Raw genomic sequence first — 20802 nt, 5'->3', positions numbered from 1 at the left:
GGCTAAAATTTTCCCTAACTATCATTATACGTTTTCTCTTTGCCTCTCCCAGTGCTGAATCTCTTGGTTTTGTTTGTTTGTTTAATTTATGCTTCCCTATTTTTTAAACATTTCCTTCCTCATTTTATTTGAATATATCATCCAATAGCTTATTTTTGAAATCTTGCAAATCGTAGAGTATATTTAATTTACCCCATACTTGATTAAGTTTGGCTTGATAAAGAATGCAGGAGGAAATCATTTTCCCCCACATTTTTGTGGCATTGATCTTTTGTCTTGCAGCTTTCAGTGTTGAGAAAGGTCATGCCATTATGATCTCTGAATCTGTTTCTCTCTCCCACACCCTTTCTTTTAGAGCTTTTATATAACATTCATTCACAAGTATTTAACAAGCAGTTGTACTGTATCTGGTTCTGTTTTAGGTTTGAATGTCCAACTGATGGAATTTGAAGAAGAGATACTCGTTAGTTTCAAAGTGCTTCAGTATTCAGTATTCTTCACTTATTCCTTTTCCCTCACCTAAAACAGTTGTAGTCAAGTGCTAGTGACTCAGATCTTCGTTTGAATCCCATTTCTGTCACTTCTTATTCATGTGATAATGGAAAAATTGTCAACTCTCTCAGTCTCCATTTCTTTATTTGCAAGATTTAATTGCTAGTAATGTTTATTTTACAAGGGTATTGTGAGGATTAACTGAAATAATATAAATGGAACTCACAGTACCCAGTGCTATACAAACATAAAATGAATGTTAGCTCCCATCGCTTTCTTGGTTTCTCTTCCCCAATTTGACCCAGAGGAAGGGGTTATTGATTGAGCCCTGCCACAGCAGACTGTCTCCCACCATTCTTTACTATTTTCATGTCTCTGCAAGAGAAACTCTATAAGGGGTCTTAGCTTAGAGAAAGATCGTGTGTTGAGCCAGGGCACTGTGGAGGTAGATAAACTCCAATTGGGATCTTTCTGAATAAAGACGACATCCTCTTTCTGAATAGAGGGCATTCTACTTGACCAATACTGTGTCCTTGACAAATGGGAATCTTCATAACAAACACCTGTGTCATAGACATAAATAACACGCCCCCCTCACTCCAGACTATCTCCCCATGATATACTTAATCTTGAATAAACATTAGAGATCAGTTTGATTTCTTTTCCTTCATGGTTTTCTTATAAAGACAGAGAATTTATATGTAGCTGTATTATTTGCTGAACAAGCACATTAAAATAAAAAAGTTTTCTAAGTTATTTTCTCTTTAATAAATCCTTTAATATGTTTTCTTACTCTTTAGAACCATTCAAAACATTCAAATGGTTCAACATTCATAGCCACAACTTCCTTGTTACTTTAACCCACTTTTTAAAAAATTTATCTTATTTGGCTCTTGGGCAATCATTACTATCTTTTATACATTGAGAAATCATCAAAGCAAGAATACTTTTTCAATAATTAAGCATTTAAATACATCTTATGTTCCTGTTGATAATTAGCAATTAGTGCCTGTTTTGTTGCATTCTTGAATGTTTGTATAAGCTGGATAGTTGAGAACTGACCACTAAAAAAAATAAATAAATAAATAAATAAATAAATAAATAAATGATCTATATGAGAATTAAAAATAATTCAATAGAACAATTCTATTCTTGACTCTTCCCATTCCCTAGCCCTACAGAAAATGAATAGTAATTTTGTGTTGTTTCTATTTTGAGAATGAAGGAAGGAGTTTAGTATATGTTTTAATCTGTTTTTTTCATTGCTGTGACCAAAAGGCATGATGAGAACAATTTTAGAGGAGGCAAAGTTTATTTGGTTCACAATTTGAGAAGTCTCAGTCAATAGATGGCAAACTCCATGACTCTGGGCCTAAGGTGAACCAGTACATCATGGCACAAGTGTGTAGTAGAGGAAAGAAGCTCAGGACAAGGCAAACTGGAAGTAAAGAGCTTCACTTGCCAAGAACAAAATATAAACCCCAAAGGCACACCCCCAGTGACCCACCTCCTTCAGTCACACCCTAGGGATCTGCCAATAATTACTACCAAGTTAATCCCCATCAGTGGATTAATCTACTGATTAGGTTAAGGCTCTCCTAACCCAATCATTTCATCTCTAAACTTCCTTGCATTATCTCACACAAGAGTTTTTGGGGGACACCTCATATCTAAACTGTAACAGTGTAATAGTGAAGCTTCATGACCTGACCAAAAAGCAGATTTTGTTAAAACATTTTAATGAGAATTTTCCAGATGTTTTAAGCAACTGAGTGGGGAGGAGGATGAGTATAGTTTTCATTTCTGTGTCCTCACTATTTTCTCAAAGGGCCTCTAAACTTTTCTTATGAGCAGGAAAAGTTATTTAATCTTACTGACTAGTTTTAATTTTGCAATTACTATGCAATTTTGCAATTACTATTACAGTACTATGACTGTCTTTAAAAATTATGGGCTCATGGCAATAAATGCAGTAAATACTTTAAAAAATTTACCAAGACAAAATTGCAAAATTGAAATTATTTCAATTGTCTTTAGAAAATTTCATTTCACTTGAAGATATTATACATCAGTATATTTTGAGTTCTCTGAGAGTTCAAATTTTGCAATTACTAACAATTTATAACTGATCATTATTCTACCCTTTTTCAGTTTTATTAAAGTATAATTAATAAATAAGTATCATTCTAATTTCTTCTGCAAAGTGCCTAAGTGAGGATAGCTTATGGACTACAAGCTACAGAAATGCAATGTGGACAAAGTGCCAAAGTGAGGATAGCTTATGGACTACAAGCTACAGAAATGCAATGTGGACTATACAAACTATGATTACTAGCCACAGAATCTTTTTTCAGTTAAAAATAAGATAGTCTTTCAATTTAAAAAAATTTTTTGGTTGTAGATGGACAAAATACCTTTGTTTTTTATTTATTTATTTTTATGTGGATCAAACCTAGTGCCTCACAGGTGCTAGGCAAGCGCTCTGCCACTGAGCCACAGTCCCAGTCCCAGTCTTTCAGTTTTTATGAGGAAATCCACAATCTGATTTGCAGGTATTAGACCCCCATGGGGGTCAGAAACAAGGTCCTTTTCATATATATTTTTAGGCAAAAAAACAAAACAAAAACAAACTGCTTTAACACAGTAAAATTGTGATGCATTGTCCTATGGTATCACAAAGAAATTAAACATAGTCATGGTTAAGCATTCTTTTTTTAAAAAAATATTTTTTTAGTTGTCACTGGACTTTTATTTTATTTATTTTTATGTGGTGCTGAGAATCCAACCCAGTGCCTCACACATGTTAGGCAAGCGCTTTGCCACTGAGCTACAACCCTAGTCCATGGTTAAGGGTTCTTGATTGTCCCATCATAAAGGCCTGCTTTCTTCTTTTATTAACCCATGACCTTGAAAAAGTTGCTTAACTTCTCTGAAACTAAAACTCCTCATGACAAAAATGGAGATAGTACATTCCTCATAGAATTGTTAAGAATATGCTGAGATAATGTCTATAAAGCTTTTATTGCATGATTGATAGGTACTTCGACAAGTTCAACAAATATTAGTTCTTACAATTATTTTTATGGTAGACAATTTTAACTTTTTCAGCCTGCATAATTTCTTTTTTAGCAACTGCAGTTTTTTTCCCTTTTAGGGACCAAATTTATAAAACAAAAGTTATGTAACATCTTGTTCTTTATTTGACCGCTTGTTTATTTTAAATCCAATTCTTAAGTTTTATAAGTGCGCATTCTACTTTATCATTATTAATATTTAATCAAGAATGAGGTAAATTTCCTTAATCTGCCTGTTTTCCCATAATAATGCTTCCAGGACAATAAACCACTTTGAATCATCATAGAATCTCACTGGGTGAGATGTGAAATGAAAACAAATCACACAATAGTAAATCTTTAAATCACTAGTCTCAATTTTTTGGAGTAAAATGTATTTTTTATTTCCTTCATTAACCCAACTATGGTAGCTAGAATAAATAAGAATTTATTTCTCTGACACAGCAAGAAGTCTGGAGGTGGGCAATTACAGTAGTGGTTCAGTGACTTAGTAAGGTTATAGCAAATGTCTCTGCAAGTTTCTTGGTCTTTCTGCTTAGACCCAAATGACTGTAGCAACTCCAGCAAAGGGGGTAGCTGAATGGTACTAAGCCATCTCTGTGTCTTTTTTCTTTCTTTACTTTTAAAAAAATTTTAATTGTATAATTTAAATGAAGTAAAGTTAATATATCTTAAATATGCTAATCATGAATATACATTAATGTGAGCATCACACAAATCAACATAAAAATATTTCCTCACTGCTTAAAGTTCCCTGTGCTCTTTTAGAGACAGTTTCCTCACCATCCCAGAAGCAGCTATAGTTCTCATTGTCTTATAATTAAATTTTATAAATGTGAAATCATATGATATGTACACTTGTCTGGATTTTTCACTTAACATAATAATTTTTATTATATCAGGTAATGCATATCAATAGATTGTACCTTTTTATTGCTGAGTGGTATCCCATTCTCTGTTCCTTTTTATCAGGGTGCCCAAATATTTCCCAGATACTTGCCAGATAGGAAATGTCTGTTTGCATCTCATGATTATATATAATCACAGGTCAATCCTTGCTGCAAAGGAGACTAGAAAAGTATTTGCCTTTCTAGATCCTAACATAGGATGATATGAATCAAGTTGGGAATGGCTATCTGGAGAAAGAACAATCCAGTCAGTGGGAATAAGTGCAAAGACCCTAAGATAGGAATATGCTTGTCTTTCTGGATAAAACCCAAGAAGGCCAAAGTGGCTGAATCAGAGTAAATAAGATAAAAGAACAGATGAGGTCAGAGACCAGATTTAGAAGGCCTTATAAGGTTTTTGGATTTTACTCTGAGTAATAAAAAAAATGCCATAAAAAGGTTTGGAATATAAGAATGACATAACATGACTTACGTTTTATGAGGATCTGTCTGGTTATTGTGTGGAGAAAATACTATGAAGTGAGCCACAAGGGTAGAAGCAGAAATATTATTTAAAACCTTAGTAAAAATCAAAGTAAGAGACAATGGTGGTTTGAACCAGGGGATATATTTGAACATAGTTTATATTGGATTGAATATGGGTTTGGAAAGAAAGAGAAGAGACAAGGATAACTCCAAGGTTCCTACTGAGGAACTCCTAAAAGAGGACCACCATTCACTGGAATAAGGAAGAAGAGGTTTAGGGGGAAAAAAAACAAAGTTTGGTTTTAGAGGAAATTTTACATTTATATATATTACTCATTCAAATACAGTTGTCTAGTAAGTAATTAGATAATGAATAAGGAGTTCAAGGGAAGACCCAAGTTGGAGATATAAATAGCATATAAGTGGTATTTAAAAAATGACACTAGATGAAATCACCAAGGTAGTGAGTGGAGATGGAGAAAATATCTGAGGATTGATTTTAGTCCCTGCAACATGTAGAGGTAAGGAAAATAAGAATCAATGCTTAGCATTGAATTTGGCAAAATGTTGGCCACAGTTGACCTTGACAAGAACAGGTTGGGTAGAGCAATGAAGATCAAACCTGCTTCAAACCAGGCTTGATGGCACAAGTCTGTAATCCCAGACAAGCCTATAGTCCCAGTGGCTTCAGAGATTGAGGCAGGAAGATTGTGAGTTCAAAGCCAACTCAGTAAACTTCCCAAGGCCTTAAGCAACTCAGAAGACCCTGTCTCTAAATAAAAAATTAAAAAGGACTGGGGATGTGTCTCAGTGGTTAAGTGTTTCTTTTTTTTTTTTTTTTATTGTAAACAAATGGGATACATGTTGTTTCTCTGTCTGTACATGGCGTAAAGGCATACCATTTGTGTAATCATAAATTTACATAGGGTAATGTTGTTTGATTCATTCTGCCATTTTTTCCCGTCCCCCCCACCCCTCCCACCCCTCCCCTCCATCTATAAAGTCCTTCCTTCCTCCATTCCTGCCCCCTCCCTAAACCCAACTCCAACCCCAACACTAACCCTTCCCACCCCCCATTATGTGTCATCATCCACTTATTAGCAATATCATTCTTCCTTTGGTTTTTTGAGATTGGCTTATCTCACTTAGCATGATATTCTCCAGTTTCATCCATTTGCCTGCAAATGCCATAATTTTATCATTCTTTATGGCTGAGTAATATTCCATTGTATATATATACCACATTTTCTTTATCCATTCATCAATTGAAGGACATCTAGGTTGGTTCCACAATCTGGCTATTGTGAACTGAGCAGCTATGAACATTGATGTGGCTGTATCTCTGTAGTATGCTGATTTTAAGTCCTTTGGGTATAGGCCAAGGAGTGGGATAGCTGGGTCAAATGGTGGTTCCAGTCCAAGTTTTCTAGGGAGTCTCCACACTGCTTTCCAGAGTGACTGCACTAATTTGCAGCCCCACCATCAATGTATGAGTGTACCTTTCTCCCCACATCCTCGCCAACACCTGTTGTTGCTTGTATTCTTGATAATTGCCATTCTAATTGGGGTGAGATGGAATCTTAGGGTGGTTTTGATTTGCATTTCTCTTATTACTAGAGATGTTGAACATTTTTCCATATGTTTGTTGATTGCTTGTATATCTTCTTCTGTGAAGTGTCTATTCATTTCTTTAGCCCATTTGTCAATTGGATTATTTACATTCTTGGTGTAGAGTTTTTTGAGTTCTTTATAGATTCTGGAGATTAGCGCTCTATCTGAAGTATGATTGGCAAAGATTTTCTCCCACTCTGTAGGCTCTTTCTTCGCATTGCTGATATTTTCCTTTGCTGAGAGAAAGCTTTTTAGTTTGAATCTATCCCAGTTATTAATTCTTGCTTTTATTTCTTGTGCTATGGGAGTCCTGTTGAGGAAGTCTGGTCCTAAGCCGACATGTTGAAGCTCTGGACCTACTTTTTCTTCTATAAGATGCAAGGTCTCTGGTCTGATTCCGAGATCCTTAATCCATTTTGAGTTTAGTTTCGTGCATGGTGAGAGATATGGGTTTAGTTTCATTCTGTTGCATATGGATTTCCAATTCTCCCAGCACCATTTGTTGAAGAGGCTATCTTTTCTCCATTGCATATTTTTGGCCCCTTTGTCTAGTATGAGAAAATTGTATTTATTTGGGTTTGTGTCCGTGTCCTCTATTCTGTACCATTGATCCACCTTTCTATTTTGGTACCAATACCATGCCGTTTTTGTTACTATTGCTTTGTAGTAGAGTTGAAGATCTGGTATTGCGATACCCCCTGCTTCACTCTTTCTGCCAAGGACTGCTTTAGCTATTCTGGGTTTTTATTCTTCCAGATGAATTTCAAAATTGCTTGCTCTATTTCTGTAAGGTACATCATTGGGATTTTAATTGGAATTGCATTGAATCTGTATAGCACTTTTGGTAGTATGGCCATTTTGACAATATTAATTCTTCCTATCCAAGAACATGGGAGATCTTTCCATCTTCTAAGGTTTCCTTGAATTTCTTTCTTTAGTGTTCTGTAGTTCTCATTGTAGAGGTCTTTCACCTCTTTTGTGAGATTGATTCCCAAATACTTTATTTTTTCGAAGCTATTGTGAATGGGGTAGTTTTCCTAATTTCTCTTTCTGAAGATTCATCGCTTATGTATAAAAATGCCTTAGATTTATGTGCATTGATCTTATATCCCGCTACTTTACTGAAGTCACTTATGACATCTAAAAGTTTTCTGGTGGAATTTCCTGGTTCCTCTAAGTATACAATCATATCATCAGCAAATAGGGATAGTTTGAGTTCTTCTTTTCCTATTCGTATCCCTTTAATTTCTTTGGTCTGTCTAATTGCTCTGGCTAGAGTTTCAAGGACGATATTGAATAGAAGTGGTGAAAGAGGGCATCCCTGCCTTGTTCCAGTTTTTAGAGGGAATGCTTTCAGTTTTTCACCATTTAGAATGATATTAGCCATGGGTTTAGCGTAGATGGCCTTTACAATGTTAAGGAATGTTCCCACTATCCCTATTTTTTCTAGTGTTTTGAGCATGAAGGGGTGCTGTATTTTATCAAATGCTTTTTCTGCATCTATCGAAATAATCATGTGATTCTTGACTTTAAGACTATTGATATGGTGAATTACATTTATTGATTTCCTGATGTTGAACCAACCTTGCATCCCTGGGATGAAACCCACTTGATCATGGTGCACTATCTTTTTAATATGTTTTTGTATGCGATTTGCTAAAATTTTGTTGAGAATTTTTGCATCGATGTTCATTAAGGATATTGGTCTGAAATTTTCTTTCCTTGATGTGTCTCTGTCTGGTTTAGGAATCAGGGTAATATTGGCTTCATAGAATGAGTTTGGGAGAGTTCCCTCCTCTTCTATTTTATGGAATACTTTGAGAAGTATTGGAATGAGCTCTTCTTTAAAAGTTTTGTAGAACTCGGCTGAGAACCCATCTGGTCCTGGACTTTTCTTTGTTGGAAGGCTTTTGATGACTTCTTCTATTTCATTACTTGAAATTGGTCTATTTAAATTGTGTATGTCCTCCTCGTTCAGTTTAGGCAATTCATATGTCTCTAGAAACCTGTTGATGTCTTCGAAATTTTCTATTTTGTTGGAGTATAGATTTTCAAAATAGCTTCTAATTATGTTTTGTATTTCAGTCGTGTCTGTTGTGATATTTCCTTGTTCATTCCGAATTTTAGTGATTTGGGTTTTCTCTCGTCTTCTCTTTGTTAGTGTGGCTAAAGGTTTATCAATTTTGTTTATTTTTTCGAAGAACCAACTATTTATTTTGTCAATTTTTTGTATTGTTTCTTTCGTTTCAATTTCGTTGATTTCAGCTCTCAGTTTAACTATTTCCTGTCTTCTACTACTTTTGGTGTTGGTCTGTTCTTCTTTTTCTAGGGCTTTGAGCTGTAGTGTTAGGTCATTTATTTTTTGAGTTTTACTTCTTTTATTAAATGCGCTCCATGAAATAAATCTTCCTCTAAGTACTGCTTTCATAGTGTCCCAGAGATTTTGATATGATGTTTCTTTGTTCTCGTTTACCTCTAAGAATTTTTTAATTTCCTTCCTAATATCTTCTGTTTTCCATTCATCATATAATAGCATATCGTTTAATCTCCAGGTGTTGGAGTAGTTTCTGTTTTTTACTCTTTCATTAATTTGTAACTTCAATCCATTATGATCTGATAGAATACAAGGTAGTGTCTCTATCTTCTTGTATTTGCTGACATTAGCTTTGTGGCATAATATATGGTCTATTTTAGAGAAGGATCCATGTGCTGCTGAGAAGAAAGTGTATTCGCTCTTGGTTGGATGGTATATTCTATAAATGTCTGTTAAGTCTAAATTATTGATTGTGTTATTGAGATCTATGGTTTCTTTGTTCAATTTTTGTTTGGAAGATCTGTCCAGTGGTGAAAGAGGCGTGTTAAAATTATTGTGTTATGGTCTATTTGGTTTCTAAAATTGAGAAGGATTTGTTTAACATACATGGATGAGCCACTGTTTGGGGCATAGATGTTTATGATTGTTATATCTTGCTGCTTTATGCTTCCCTTAAGCAGTATGAAATGTCCTTCTTTATCCCTTCTGACTAACATTGGCTTGAAGTCCACATTATCTGAAATGAGGATGGATACTCCAGCTTTTTTGCTGAGTCCATGTGCATGGTATGTTTTTCCCCATCCTTTCACCTTTAGTCTATGGGTATCTCTTTCCATGAGGTGAGTCTCTTGCAGGCAACATATTGTTGGATCTTTCTTTTTAATCCAATCTGCCAGTCTATGTCTTTTGATTGATGAATTCAGGCCATTAACATTCAGGGTTATTATTGAGATATGATTTGTATTCCCAGTCATTTGGTTCATATTTAAAATTTTTGACACATCTTGGTTCCTCCTTTATTTGACAGTTCCTTTAGGATAATTCCTCCCTTAGCTGATTTGCTTCTTTGTTTTTTATCTCTTCCTCATGAAAAATTTTGCTGAGAATGTTCTGTAATGCTGGCTTTCTTTTTGTAAATTCTTTTAGCTTTTGTTTATCATGGAATGATTTTATTTCATCGTCAAATTTGAAGGTAAGTTTTGCTGGGTATAAGATTCTTGGTTGGCATCCATTTTCTTTCAGAGCTTGAAAAATGTTGTTCCAGGCCCTTCTAGCTTTTAGGGTCTGGATTGAAAAATCTACTGATATCCGTATTGGCTTCCCCCTGAATGTAATTTGATTCTTTTCTCTCACGGCCTTTAAAATTCTGTCTTTATTTTGTATGTTAGGTATTTTCATAAAAATGTGCCTTGGTGTGGGTCTGTTGTAATTTTGTGTGTTTGGAGTCCTATAAGCCTCTTGGACTTGATTTTCCATTTCATTCTTCAGATTTGGGAAATTTTCTGATATTATTTCTTCAAATAGATTGTTCATTCCTTTGGTTTGTTTCTCTAAGCCTTCCTCAATCCCAATAATTCTCAAATTTGGCCTTTTCATGATATCCCATAGTTCTTGCAGATTCTGTTCATGATTTCTCACCATCTTCTCTGTTTGTTCAACTTTGTTTTCGAGGTTAAATATTTTGTCTTCAATATCTGAAATTCTGTCTTTCAGCTGTTCTATCCTATTGGTTATGCTTTCTATGGAGTTCTTAATTTGGTTTATTGTTTCCTTCATTTCAAGGATTTCTGTTTGGTTTTTTTTCAATATCTCTAACTCTTTATTGAAATGATCTTTTGCTTCCTGAATTTGCTCTGTTAACTGTCGATTGGTGCGATCGTTCAATGCCTGCATTTGCTCTTTCATCTCATCGTTTGCTTCCCTAATCATTTTAATTATGTACATTCTGAACTCCCTTTCTGTCATTTCTTCTGCCATGCTGTCGTTGGATTTTATTGATGTAACATCTAGATTTGTTTGGGGCATTTTCTTCCCTTGTTTTCTCATATTGTTCAGGAATCAGTGGGTCATTAAGATATTGCAGATTTCCTCTATCAACTTATAATGTCCCTGAAGATTGCTAATATATCCCCTCTTATCCTTCAGTAGCCTGAAGTCTTAGAGGAGGTTGATAATGCAGAGCTCCACGAAGAAGCTGCCTCTCTAGGGATGGTGACCCTCAGGTGGCGTATATTCCCTGCTAGTGGGCAGAGGTGCCTCCACTTGTTGACCAATGGTCATCCAATGGGGAACTAGACTGCGGGCTGAGGCAAGGCCTGTTTGTGCCTGTGTCTCTGGTTTTACCATCCCTGTGGGAAAACCTCCCCCGGCCGGGAAGACTCACTCGGTGGGGACGTCTCACTGGTCAGCTGCCCTCCTAGAGGTTCCCCTCAATCTACAACTACCACCTGGGCTGGGCTGTCTTCCTCTGCAACGATCCCAGGGGCCCGGACCTACGTCCTGGGCCTGGGAGCCTCACCCTTCGCAGGCGAGTTTCCTTAGGCTGCCTCTCCCAGAGAATCTGCCCGCCACCCTGGAAACTTCGCTCCGCCCCTAGGCGTGTCTCTGTGCGGCTCTTCCAGCAAGAAGCCACCTAGCTCCTGGGACCCTGCTCTGCACCCATCGCCTGGCTATGCAGCCCCTCCTCTGAGCCACCACCTGGCGCCCCGTACAATAGCTCCGATACCCAGAGACCCGCCACACACCTCCTCCTCCGGACAGCCGCCCGGTGTTCCGACGCAGTCACTAGGAGTCCAAACAACTCACTTCGGGTCTCCTCTTCCCGCCAACCACCCGTAGCCCTAGGCAGTCACTCCAAGTCCAAGTGACCCGCCCTGTTCCTCCTCATCCTCCTTGGGGTAGCCCCCCAGGTGTTCAGGAGCGGTGGCTCCGAGACCAAGCGACCCACTGCACTCCTCCTCCAGGCAGGCCACCGGTGTTCAGGAGCAGTTGCTTTTAGTCCAATCAACTCACCACTCGCCTCCTCCTCTGGCAACCACCTGTGGCTCTGATGCAGTCACTCCTAGACCAAGCGTCCCGCCGCGCTCCTCCTCTTCCTCCGGGCAGTCCCCCTGTGTTCAGGAGCGCTCGCTCTGAGTTCAAACAGCTCGCCACGCAGCTCCTCCTCTGGCCACCGCCTATGGCTCTGATGCAGTCACTCCTAGACCAAGCGACCCGCCGGGCTTCTCCTCTTCCTCCGGGCAACCCCCTGGTTGTTCAGAAGCGGTCGTTCTGGGTCTAAACAGCTCGCCACACAGCTCCTCCTCAGGCAGCTGCCCGGAGCCCCAGTGGTTGCTCGAGTCCAAGCGCTGTGCTGAGCCGCCTCCTCCAGTTAAGTGTTTCTGAGTTCAATTTTCAGTACAAACAAAAACAAAACAAAAACCTGCTTCAAGTGAGTTCAACAGAGTAGAGAAGCTGAAAACCATGAATATGTGATGTTTTAATGCAAAAAAGTGCAGAAATTATGGGGTCATTAGATGACTTAAAGGGGCAATAGAAGTTCTTTGTTTTTTTTTTTTTAAGATAGGAGATATGTCATTTTTATATGCTAATGGTAATGATTCAGCTAAGAGTAAATTGCAGGTAAAAGGGGATAATTACTGAAACAATACCCTAGAGCACAAAGAGGAAGAGGGAACCAATGGAAGGATTTACCTTAAATAGGAGTGAGATAATCACTGTTAGAGGAAAGGAACTTGTACAATATGAGTACATGTGCAGGTATGTCGACATTTTATTCTTACAGTTGTATCTGGTTTCTAAGCTATTAAAAATAAAAGTTATTATCTAAGAGTGAGAATCTTGTAAATGGTATGAAAAGTAAGGAGAGATAAGATATGAATTGAGTCAACAGACAAACTATGAAAATGTAGTAAATTCAAAATAAGACTGGGTAGCATAATTGAGTATTTTGTTTTCAGTCAGGTTCAAGTGTTAGCACAAATTTTATTCAAGAATAGGGAGGGAGAGAAGTAGGATTGAAGGAGTTAGGATATATGCAAGAAGTTATTATAATGACAAACCATAAATCTAAGCTATGTAAGTCAGGAAGTAAGGACATGATAGGGTGCATGAAGATATTGTGGTTAATGGATTAAACATTGTGATGGAAAGAATGATTGAAAATTGGGGGAGGGTCCCCCAAGAAAATCAGCTGAAAAAAAATAAGAAGGTATATTAGAAAGTGGGATACTTTTAATTGAGATTATTAAGGAACGGTTGCAGGTGTTAGTAATGACAAAGTCTGCAATGTAACAGTATAAATGGATAACTGAGAGGGGATGGAGGATAAGAACAATGGAAGACAGAAGATCAAGTAACCAAGAGGTTAGGGTACTAGAAGGACTGCTACAAGAATACTGAAATCACCAAGAATGACAGGAAGTACAGTAGAGTCATTAAGGGCAGGCCTAAAATCTTCAAGAAATGAGGGGTTGAGATCTACAATAAGGAAGTAGTACATCTAATGACATGAACGTTAGTTGGGCTCATAGTCTGAGACACAGAAAAGGACAAAAGAACACTTAATCCACCTCTATCTCCAGTAACATAAAGCATTTTAGGGAGCGATAGCTCCCATGTAAGAAGACTATAGAAAGAGTGATGTTCTAGGGGAGAACCAAGTTTTAGCAGATCAAAAAGTAAATGGAAAGAGGAGAGAAAAGGTTTGAGATATTTGGGGTTTTGTTGATTATGCTTGCAAGTTCTAAAGGACACAAAAGACAAAAGAGAATGAAGGGGGAAGCAAAATATAGGGGTTGTATTATACAACATGTGGGAGGTTCTCTTAAGTTACAGTTTTTTGGGGGAAAGAAGGAAGGCAGGGAGGAGAAAATTGAAGCCATTAGCTAGATGATTATGTTAGCCAGCTTTCTGTCATTATAACAAAATACCTGAGATAATAAACTTAAAAAGAAGAAAGGGTCAGGAGCAATGGTGTGCATCTGTGGTCTCAGCTGCTTAGGAGGCTAAAGAAGAATACCAGGAGCCCAGGAGTTGGAGACCAGCCTGGGTAAGGAGAGAGTTCCTGTCTCCTAAGAGGAAAACAGAGAGAGGTGTGTGTATGTGGAGAGGTATTTTGGCTCACATTTTTGGAGCTTTTAGTCCATGGTTGGTTGGCCCTGTTGCTTTTGAACCTATGGCAAGGCAATATATCATGGCAGGAGCATGTGGTGGGAGAAGTCTATTCACCTAAGGGCCAGGAATGAAAGAGAAGAGGAGGGGGCCAGAGTACCAATATTCCCTTCAAGGGCAAGCCAATCAATGACCTAAAGACCTCCCACTAGGCCCCACCTCCTAAAGGTTCTCCTACTTCCTATAGTGCCACACTGGAACCAAGTTTTTACCACAGGAGCCTTTAATGGACATTCCAAATCTACACTATAGCAATAATTCAGTTTTTCTGCTAAAGTCTAGATTTATTAATTCTTCTGCTTAGCTCATACTGTACAGATATAACTTTCATCAATTATCCAAGATGAAACATGAGATTAAAGAAAAGAGATCAAAACTATAATAAAAGGCTTCGAGGATTCATTGTATCCACTACTTTTTGTTTTTATCTCTAGTTCCTAGGGACTGCAGTGAATGCTATAATAATTTGGAAATTATCACAAAATATTTATTGAGCACCAATTCATGTTTTTCAATAACTGAATAAGTAAAAAAAGAAAAATAATCATGAAAAAGTATAGCAATACTGATAACAGAGTGTGCGATCTATTTCTAATTTTATGTCATCATGCTTAAGGTATTTTTTAAAACTAATCCCTTGGTCAGTCCCACAGGATTGAATTTCATTGATATGCAAATTCACATTCCCTATTGTTTAATAATGCAAAACTAATCAAATGTATATATCAGAAACAAGAACAAATTTTGTGAAGTTGTTACTTGTAACAAAACATGTAGTATAACATCTTAAAGATACATTTATACAAAAAATTGCATATTTTATATTACTGGATTTTTGGAGAACTATTCAGATAACGAGTTTTTTTGTAAATAAAGTGAAAATCAAATACTGGCTGGCAACATGTTCAACTAAAGGCTTTCCAACCAACAAATATCATGCTAAAAATTACTATTTTTATACTATTTTACAAGAATTGGGATGTGATTCCTCTAACAGTCAAAATAAATGCCTTTTGATTTACAAAAATCTATTCTATGAATACGCTTTTTTAGTTTTTCTCTGATAAGGATAATTCTGTTTTACATATCCACTTCACATAACAAAATTAACAATAATTCCTTAACATAGAGGTAGTCACACAGAATATTTCATTCTGGATTTGGATGATTGCTGTATCCTGGTGTTGTTTAATTATTCTTTTATTGCCTGGATTTCATATATAATGGCATTTGGATATAAAGGCTTAATTAGATGACAGTGAGCTCTCTCTCTTTCTCTTGCTCTCTCTCTTGTTCTTTCTCTCTCTTTGTAGTGGGAATTGAACCCAGGGGTACTTTACCACTGGGCTAAGATCCCAGCCTTTTTTATTTTTTATTTTGAGACAGGGTCTCACTAAGGTTCCTAGGTCCTTACTAATTTGCTGAGGTTAGCCTTCAACTCACAATCCTCCTGCCTCAGCCCCCTGAGCTGCTAGAATTACAGGTATGCACCACCACACCTGTCAGCTCTCTCTTTCTTTTTGTTAAGGCAAGAACACTACACAGGCACTGCTACTGCACTTTCTGTTGCATCACACCATAAGGCATTGTCTGGTTATTTGACTTTGATGAGGGGTTTGATCAATAGGTTCAGGTGGTATAGACTTACCCTTTCATTATTAAAGTTTCCTATTAATCTTACAATAATGGTTTTAATGCCCAATGACAAATGTTGTCCATATCCATTATTTTGGGGGGTTTACAAAATGATTATTTTTTAAATTCTATCATTGCTTCTTCATTTATTTCTCCACTACATTGGTATACAGTGGGGTTCATTTGTTTCATTTTTCCTTTTTTAGGGATTTTTTTGTTTCTATTTTGATTTAATTTCTTGTTATTGATTTTTTGAAACAAAAAAAGAATTATGTATCCTTACAATGGTGAATTTCATTCTTTTGTTTCTTGGATGAAAAATGCAGAAAATAAAAATTAATCAATTCTGGAGATACAGAAAGAGTTCAAATATTTTATATTATTTTAACCATTTTTAAAAATGGCATAGAGCCTATGTAAGAGCTCTTTGTTAGGCTCCTTAAAGATACAAAGAAAAATTACACCCAGATCACCTTTGGAAATGGAGGTTTTGTATAAGCACACAGTGGGAGGCAAGGTGGCCCTGGACGTTATCTTCTTAGTTATAGAGTTACTCCAGGCACTGAAGATTGAGGAGTATAGCAGGGCAGGCCTCATGGAAAACTGGAATCATGTCTCAACTCTAAAGACCTGAATTCTCTTAGTTCACAAGACCTCTTATTTCCCAAGATGGAAAGAATAGGCATAAGTGCCATTCAAAATGGAGTGCTAAAATTGTTTCAAATGTAGCACTACTCAAACTCACAAGAAGTCAATCTTATTTGTGTCCAGTCCTTACAGTGCTCCAAACATTTGTACCCTGGATAAATAAGACTGGTTTCACTCAAAACCAGTAGAAGTCATAGCACCTTCCAAGTGTTTCCCTGAGAAGACCACCACAAAAAAATAGTGGGTTTTTAACATTTCACAGACTCTTGGCTGAAGCAAAAGAGACACTGAAAGACTAACAACTGACGTTTTCCTTCACGTTTAAACTAAATGTATCTCGAGTATAAAAAACGATGTAGGCCTTCGAGACAACTCTTTGGGAACTCATTTCATTTATATTCTGGGACTGTTTAGTGGTATAAAGTCTTAGAAGATCTGAAATTACTGTGTACATATTACATTATTCACTAATCAATTGTAATGTCTTAAATTATAGGCTTATAATAACATCCTCTGTAATAGTAACACTTTAAACCTCTATAATATTTCATTCAATTATTGGCCACTTTGAAGGAGTATTAGTTTCATTAAGTTATTATTTCAAAAGGGTTACCATTTGAAAACTAAATAGTGAATAAATTTGTCCTAAGTTGTATTTAACACGTTCTGTAAAAATGAATTTATTCTTTTAAAAGTCTACTACTAATTTGTTTGGAGATGCATTTTGGCGAAATGAAGTAAGACTCAAATCAGATGGTTTGGAACTAGGACTTGCCAGGACTTTTGCTGCCCAACTATGGAAGTTGGCAAGTCACACTTAGCTTTCTCGAGTTTTCAGTTTCTTATTCTATCAATTGTGGAAGATGTGCCATTATACTCCCTCCTATTTTCTTTATTTATATCTTTCACTTCCATTAATTAGTAAAAATCACCATGGTTGGTTTTAGCAGTCAATGTCTCCTTTTTTTCCCCTTCAGTTGGCCTTAGTTACAAAGAATAGCAGTCACATTTAAAAAAGAAGCTTAATTGTATGTACCATAAATCTTTGTCTTGTGAAAACTGTGATATTGTGTGTGGATTTCTGGCATTGTGTAAAATGTTATTAATACCCAGTGAGTGTCTGTCTCACTAGAATGGGAAGTTGGTGAATAGGAGGAATTGGAGTTAGGATTACATAGTTAAACTGGGACACATGCGTGACATCTAGGAGTTTGAGGTTCATTTTATGGGCAGCAGGGCATAATGGGAGAATTTAGCAAAATGTGTGCTTTAGAAAGCTAATCTGACAGAGTTATAAGGACTGAAATGCAGTGGGGAGGAATAAAGCAGATATCCTAGCTTGGATTCTTGTAGTTATTTTCAAAATATGAGAAAAGAAGGGTCTGGTTTATTATGGTTGCAGTGGAAAAGGACAATATGGGAAAGAGTCAAGAGACATTGGGAAAGAAAGCACAACAGGACAGTGTGCCTGATAAGCTATGATGGATGAGGTAGAGAGAAACAAGACATGAGAAGTTGAGGAGAATGGAAGAAGATCATTGACTGAAATAGAGAAGGTTGGAGGTGTTGCCACTGCAGAGATGATGTTGGGCATAGTTTGGGGTAGTTTGCATAGCAAGTGATGGTTGGAAATGTTCAGTGGATATGGTAGCCGGCAAAGTCTTCTAAACGGAAACAAGGTCATGAAGGTGGACAAAATGGTTAAGCAACTGAGTAGATAATTACTCTGATCTTCAAAACAAACAGATGATTTTTTTCTAAATAAGTTTGGTTTAGGTTGTAGTCAAATAGCAGATTCATTACCATAGGATCTTTTATATGGATCATCTGCACATGAATTTAGATTTGAAAAATTTAAGGAAGTAATCAGCAAAATCCTGGGATTTCAGTTTCACAATAAACACTTAAGGAAAGTGAGAAAAATAAGTATCTGTTTGCAGAGAGTTATTGATGAGATATTTGAGGGAATAAGACGCAGTACAAGGTAACATTTTAAACATGGTTTGGAAGTGCTGCCATCTTATGGAATAAAACCAACACCTGGCCCAGAGCAGCTGCCTCTAGTCACTGGTCAGTGTAACTTCCAACACCCCTTGAGCAGAGCTTGGGGACTATCTTTGCAAGTCTCTTCAAGAGCCTTTTGGTAAAAAAGAAATGTACATCCTTATGGTGGGCCTGGATGCTGGAGGGAAGATGACGATTATGTACTAACTGAAGCTTGGTGAAATCATGACCACCATTCCCACTTAGGGTTCCACATGGAGAACAAATGAGTACTAGAACACCAGCTTCACCTGGGGGACATTGGAAGCCAGCAGGACTCTCCCACTACCACACCACTACTTCCAGGACACGCAAGGTTTCATCTTGGTGGTGGACTGCAATGAGAGCATGTGAATGAGGCCCCTAGGAGCTCATGAGAGTGCTGGCTGAAGACCAGCTAGGCTACACCATCCTGCTACTGTTTGCCAACAAACAGGACCTCCCCAGTGCCATAGATGTGGCCAAAGTCACAGGCAAGCTTGGGCTGCATTCATTACCCCACATTTGATAAACATTTAGGCCACTGTGCTACTAACCAGATGGACTCTACAGAGGACTGAATTGGCTGGCCAGTCAGCTCATGAACTAGAAGTGAACCAGAACCCCCCTCCCTCGCACTTTTCTGCTCTCCATGGCAAAAGTGGGACTCTGTAATCCTGGGTGCCAGAAGTGTCTCCATGGGTTGGTTAGTGTGCATTGCACTGTGCTGTACATGTGCAGACACAGCCTGCAGTCAGGTTTTAAATGTAAATAGTATTTCCACTTAGGCAGTTTCTGATACTCTTAGGCAATCTTACTCAGTTTTGTACATCTTTTTTAATTATAAAAAGAGAATTGACTCGCTGTTAGTTCTGAGAAGGGATTTAGACATGTGAGCATCTGGCTTCCTGGACCCCTGGGCTGCAGATTGGTGTTGGGACCATTTGGTGGTTGGTTTTTAACCCCAATCCAGGGCATTTAAAAAATAGTTAAAAATACAAGATAAGTACACTTGAACACACAGAAGGGAGACTATGCCTGGTGTACATCCTGAATTTCAAACTCAGATATCTAAGGGTAACATCACTTCTTGGATGCCTAATTTGTATGTCTAAGCTCTCATATCAAAACTGAATTCTTGATCTTCAAATTTGCCCTGTTCCGAGTTACTGGCAACTGTATCACTTTAGTTGCTCAGACCAAAACACCAGAGTCAACCCTGACTCTTCTTTTCTCAAACCTCACATTCAATCTACAATTTCTATGGCACTATTAGTTCTACATTCAGAATATATTCAGAATCTGATCCCACACCATTGCCTCTACTACTACTATACTATGGTCCAAACTCCCATTATCTCTTATCTGAACTATTGCAATAACAACCAAAAGGACCCCTGAGTCCTTTACCCTATTAGTAGCCAGATTTTTTTTTTTTTTTTTTTTTTTTTTTTGGTGATACTGGGGTTGAACCCAGGGCCTTGTGCTTACTCTACCAACTGAGCTATATCCCCAGCCCCAGATGTTCTTTAATAACACAAGCTAGCTGGGTACAGTGGCACGCACCAGTAATCCCGGTGGCTCAGGAGGCTGAGGCAGGAGGATCATGAGTTCAAAGTCAGCCTCAGCAAAAGTGAGACTAAACAATTCCGTGAGACCGTATCTCTAAATAAAATACAAAATAGGGCTGGGGATATGACTCAGTGGTCAAGTGCCCCTGAGTCCAGTTACCCCACCTGCCTCCCCCCGAAAAAACACCAGCCAGATCATGTCACTTATCTGCTAAGACTTCTCCAGTGGCTCCCGATCTCACTCAGTAAAAGTCAAAATTCTCACAGTTACCTCCAGAATTATACAGGATCTGGTCGTTTCCTCTCTGCTACTATTTTCCTCCTTGCTCACTCTACTCTAGCCACCCTGGCCTCCTGCTCTTCCTTTAATACATCAGTCATACTCCAGCTTGAGGACCTTTGGATTTGCGATTCCCTCACTTATCTCCAGGGCTTACTCATCTTTCCCAAGTCCTTGCTGAAATATCTTCTTAGGGAATGACTTGAGAGAATGAATAATGTGACATGACACGAATGTGTGAATGGTATAACGAAGCATGAAGACTTAGAGCACTAATGTCACATGCTTGCTCTTTTAATGGAAGTCAACATACAACTTTCAACATTTATTGAGTACCTAGTACATGTAAAACAATGTATATGGTTGACTGCTATTAGAGGAGGGAAATAAACTTGTTGCTTTTAGCAGGTGTTCTTGGATATTTTCAGCACACACAATAAATAGTTGACCTCCCTAGTCACTGAGAAAGCAGTATCCACTAACAAATAGGAATATCTATCAAATATCCTGGGGCTTCCTCCTGCTAGGCAATCAGAATCTACAAACATAATTCTTTAGTCAAAGTAGTATTTAAATCTCTGCACAGTTTGATACATGTACTAAGTAAATC

Source organism: Sciurus carolinensis, chromosome 8 (genome assembly GCF_902686445.1).
Source record: "Sciurus carolinensis chromosome 8, mSciCar1.2, whole genome shotgun sequence".
Taxonomy (NCBI): domain Eukaryota; kingdom Metazoa; phylum Chordata; class Mammalia; order Rodentia; family Sciuridae; genus Sciurus; species Sciurus carolinensis.
Note: the sequence above shows the minus strand (reverse complement) of the source record.